The sequence below is a fragment of the Mandrillus leucophaeus genome, unplaced genomic scaffold (assembly GCF_000951045.1).
Source record: "Mandrillus leucophaeus isolate KB7577 unplaced genomic scaffold, Mleu.le_1.0 Scaffold645, whole genome shotgun sequence".
Lineage (NCBI taxonomy): Eukaryota > Metazoa > Chordata > Mammalia > Primates > Cercopithecidae > Mandrillus > Mandrillus leucophaeus.
The window spans coordinates 817,554-822,857 of NW_012106975.1; the positions used below are offsets into that span (position 1 = coordinate 817,554).

Sequence of the window (5,304 nt, forward strand, 5' to 3'; positions counted from 1 at the left end):
ATCTGTAAAAACTCTCATCTTGAGATAAAAACGAAACACTCCTTTTACCCTGTGTCTCCTTCCCTAGGTGGCTCCATTTTCTCTCCCTTGGGTTAGGCAGAACACACTGGAAGAACTAGTTGTCTGTACTGTGCCTCTGCTTCCTTCCCTCAGGTTCTCTAGCCTGTTCCTGCTGGGTACCTTATACCCATGACTCAGTGCTGGTCAAGGCAGTCAGCAGCTTCCACCTTGCCAAGTCTGACTGTACACTTTTGCATCTTCCTCCCTCACACTTTCTTCGCTTGATTTCTGGTGTCCTGCACTCTTCTGGACTTCTTCCTGTCTTTTTTTGGTGGCTCTTTCTCAGTCGTCTTTGCTGGATCCTTGTCCTTCGTGGGATCTCTGGAGGTTGCTTGATTAGCTCAGGACACAGTCCTCAGTGTTCTTTCCTGTCTCTAGCTGTTCTCATCCAGGCTTAGGTTTTAAATGCCTCTACATGCTCATCTCTTGCTTACTCATCTCAGTCAAACTTGCGTATTAAACAGCCTTCTCATGCCTCCATTTGAACGTTCCATAGGTGTCTCATATTTAACATAGAGGCCTCATCCTGCGGGCCCTTCCCAACCTGTTCCTCCTTCCTCACTTTGTACCTGGTGCGTAGGTAGCAGATCCAGAGTTACTCTTAATTTCTCTCTACTTTCACATCCCACATTCTGTCCACCAAGAGAGTCTTGCTGGCTCTACCTTCAAATGATAATGCAAATCCAGCCATTTTCACCACCTTTGCTGTTAACTTGTACTCTGTGTTACCATCATATCTCATTTTGTGTGTGGCATTTACCTCTTATTTGGACTTTCATGCCTGTCCTCCTGTAGTTTGTTCACATAGTGAGTTTTTTTTTTTTTGAAACGGAGTCTCGCTCTGTCGCCCAGGCTGGAGTGCGGTGGCCGGATCTCGGCTCACTACAAGCTCCACCTCCCGGGTTTACGCCATTCTCCTGCCTCAGCCTCCCAAGTAGCTGGGGCTACAGGCGCCTGCCACCTCGCCCGGCTAGCTTTTTGGATTCTTTAGTGGAGACGGGGTTTCACCGTGTTAGCCAAGATGGTCTCAATCTCCTGACCTCGTGATCCGCCCGCCTCGGCCTCCCAAAGTGCTGGGATTACAGGCTTGAGCCACCGCGCCCGGCCTATAGTGAGTTTTTTTTAATGGCATGAATAGCTACCCTGTTCAAAATCCTCCAGTAACCTCTTATTTTTAAAAATTGAGATATAATTCACATACTGTAAAACTAATCATTTTGAAATATACAATTCAGTGGTATTTAATGTATTCACAATGTTGTGCAACTATCACCACTAATTCCAGAATATTTCCATCACCCCAAAAGTAGCCCTGTACCTATTAGCAGTCACTTCCCATTTCCCCTTTCCACAGCTCCTGACAGCCACTGATCTACTTTCTGTCTTTAACGATTTGCCTCCTGTGGGCTTTTAGATTAAAATCCACAGTCCTCGCTCTGGCCTTAGACAGTGGTTCTCAGGACGTGGTTTCTAGACCAGCAGTATCAACATCCCCTGAGGGCTTGTTAGAAATGCAGAATTTTCAGTCTCCATCCCAGATCTATTGATTTAGGAATTCTTGGGGTGGAGCCCAGCAATCTGTGTTTAACAACAACCCACTGTCCACACCAAAGTTTGGGAACCTCCAGCCTATAAAGACGTGCATGATCTGGCTTCTGCTTGCCTCCTTGAATTAACCCTTTCCTCTTGCTCCCTCTGCAGTGACCTTCCTCTTGTGCAAATGTGACAAACTTGGGTCCTTCTCAGGGGCTTTAAGTGTGTTGCCTCTGGTTGGCACATTCTTCTTCCAGACCTTAGTTGGGCTGTGTCCTCACTTCCTTCAGATAGTTGCTCGGTTGCTCAAGAGCCCTCTGACTGCATAGTACAGAGAGGAGGGCTCCTGTGCTGGGTGTCTTTTTTTTGCCCCTCTGCATTCACTTTTCATCTTCCTCTATCCTGCTTTTGTGCCTTAGGAGGTTGACTTCTCTAAACTGCATCAAGCGCTTCCTTTGCCGTCTGGTAGGTAGTTGGGTTTGTCCAGTGGGGAATAGTGGGTGGACATGAGAGGGAAGGAGCCAGGTTGTGGTGTTTATTTTTTTGGCTTCCTTCCTGTGGGCTGGCTGTGCCCTTCTCCACATAGCTTTCTTTCTCTCTCTTTGAATTTTGTACTGCCTGTAGTATTGGCTGTTTAGTAAAGATTATTTCTACATTAGAACAGAGACCATATAGTAGATGATCTATAAATAATGAATGAAAATAATGTTGAGACAGAGGTAGAATGATGGTAGCAGAATGTAAGCTGAAGAAATGAGAGGACAACACACTGTCATTTGAGAGCGTATAGCTGTGCTACGTACTACAAGCCATACCATTTAGCACTACCTGCAACAAAACTGACCGTGAAAATAAATCAGAGGTGAGATGATGGATTGTGGGCAAACTGTTGCTCTAAAAGACAGAACTGGAGGCAGTGAAACACTTGGCACCGTGTGGTCCAGATTCAGGAGAGTCTTTACCTGTATGCTCTTGAGGAAGGGACTCAATCTTGGTTTTGCCATTTAATAGCTGTGTGACCTGGGTGAATTACTTAAATCCCTCTGTGCTTCAGTGTTTTCATCTGTAAAATGCAATCACATTTGCAAGATTTAATACTTAGTGTATGCTTGTTACATAGCAGGCACAGTTCTAGGTGCTGAGTATACAACACTGAACAAAGACAAAACCTTTGACTGTATGGAGCTTACTTTCTAGTAGGAAAGGCAGATAATAAAAGTGAGTTAAATAAATATACCATATAGCATGTTAGTGACTGTGCTAAGGAGGGAAATAAAGCAGAAGAATGGGCTAGGGTATGTGTGTGTGTGTGTTTGGTGTTGGAATTCTAGGTAGGGTTCCTAGGTCAGGCTTCACTGAGAGAGTGACATCTGAGTAAAGGCGTGATGGAGATAAGGAAGTAAGAGTTATACTGGCATACAAAGAAGAACATTCCAAATAGAGGAACAGCAAGTACAGAAGCTCCCACGTGGGAACATGCCTGATGTGTTTGACGAACAGCAAAGAGGATGCTGATAGAGCACAGAGTGAGGGGGGATTAGAAGGAGATGGGGGCCAGATCATGACTACGGCAGACCTTGTAAGCTGCTGTAAAAATGTTTACTTTTACTCTGGTACCTAGTAAACATTTACTAAATAGTAGCTCTTAGGGAACTTTTTTTAAAAAAAATTAATTTTAATTTTAAGTTCCAGGATGCATGTGCAGGATGTGCAGATTTGTTACATAGGTAAACGTGTGGCTATTGGGGAACTTAAAGACTCATTTTGAAGATGAGGATGCTGAGTTTCAGAGAGGTGACATTACTTGCCTAAGGTAGTCTAACTAATTATGAAGTATTCTGGAATTTGAACCAGATCATCTGCCTAGGAATCGACAAAAATACCATGTTGCTGGCCCAGCATCGCGTACTGCTATACAATTACTAAAATCACCACAGAGCTAATCTCCATACATGATAGGTAGAAATGGGGTCAACTCATACACGTACTGTTGATACTGGTGTTAAACCTGTGGGAAAAGTAACCATAAATAGAACACATCTGTCATCATTCTTAATTATACTTTTAAATAAATGAAGCTGTTGGTTTTCCAGAAAGTAAAAGATCAGATCTCTGTTAAAGTGTGGGTAACTGGTTAAATGGACCATTTCCTAATATTTTCTTTCTATAAAGCACAGCTTAAAGAACAGAGGATAGATCAGAAGAACAGAATTGTACCCTTACCTTCCCATTTCAGTAGGCAAGTAGATCACTTATCTGAGTCTTTTTCTTCATTTATAAAGAGAAAGTAACACCTGCTGTTTATCTGAGAGTTGATGTAAGTTTCTGAGATAACGTGTCTGAAAGATGAAGTTTAGGGAGGTAAGGTGCTATCTCACATAATGGGCTTTTATTTGTTGATAAGGTGTGTGTTTAGCATATACTCTGTATTTCCAGGATTTCTGTAACTTAACACCTCTAAGCCTCGTGTTTACAATGAAAAGTTACTATTTTCTAAGTGATAAACTTCAAAGCAAGTTTTCCTGTCGGTGGAGAGTATGGAGAGGTAGTATTTTATGCTAAAATGTACATTATTTGTCTCCATCACTGAATATGCTGTATACTTTGGGAGCAGCAGATGAGTGTAATTCTGTGCTTTGTTATTTTTTCAATGATTTAGTCAAGCCTTTATGACTTTTGTGTCATAATTTTGAGTGCTGCTTTGTTGCCTAAGGTGAACCCTAGAACTATGTACCTTTATGTAGTCAAAATGTGAAAAACCTGAGATAATTAGCTTGAAAGCTTCTGAGCTCATATTGGGAAAGTCTACAGTTTTTTTTTTTTTCCCCCATTAAAAATTGTTTCAACAGTGTTCACTATTTTAATTTTTTCGGATCACCCTCTGTTTTACCTGTTTATTTGAGTTAACAGCTTTGGTTGCAGAATGTGGAGGCTTGGACTGGCTTGAGTGCAAGGGGCCACCCTTTCTCTCACGTATATCTTCTTTTACTCTGACCAAATCTTGAGGCACTGAGTCTGATGTCTTAGCCAGTTTCCGTCGTCATCCCTAACCAGGTGCTGCCTTTTCGCAAACAACATCTTAATGCAGCTTTCTCCATTTGGGGGTAATGGACAGAGACATTTAAACTGGAAGGGGAGTTGTGTGACTGTTGGTAGGCCCTCCGATTGCTGTGTGATGTCCTCGTGTCATTGTGGTCATAGTGTATATCCTACTTATTCTGCTTTTTTGCAGTCTTAAAACCCAAACTTTTCCCAGTGCTTAGCATAATTTCATTAATGATTTTAAAAGACTAAACTTGTCCCTCAAGTTTATGTTCCATAGGTTATGCATTCTTTCTTTGATTGGAATTATTTTCACAGGATGTATTCTCACTGTGAGGTAACGCTTTCAAATTATTATTATTTTTTAATCCTGATGCATATTGATTTGCATGGAGTTACTCATTGAATTTAATAAACATATAGGGGCTTACTAATTTGCATCACCATCAAAAATTTGTTTCCTGTTTTACTTAGTTTCTTCATTGGAAATTAACAAGTTTTTTTTTGTAATTTAATAGGTGTGAAAACTTTAATTCTTTAGTAGCAGTGTTTCTAAGAAACAACGTCTTTTTTTACTAGGAGAAAGATTGTTAAGATTGTTGGTAAGGGTTTTTTTTTTTTTTTTTTTTTGGGTCAAGGTCTCACCCAGGCTGGAGTGCAGTGGTGCAG

The 5,304-nt window shown here is 41.5% G+C and overlaps 1 protein-coding gene across 1 annotated transcript in view; it reads left to right on the top strand.

The window, feature by feature from the left end:
* Nucleotides 1-1,842: 1,842 nt before the first annotated feature.
* Nucleotides 1,843-5,304, top strand: part of TP53BP2 (tumor protein p53 binding protein 2) — a 46,081-nt gene continuing 42,619 nt past the window's right edge. The window contains exon 1 of the mRNA XM_012000990.1: nt 1,843-2,058. The gene's annotated coding sequence lies outside the window, so the exon portion shown is untranslated. The remainder of the gene's footprint in view (nt 2,059-5,304) is intronic.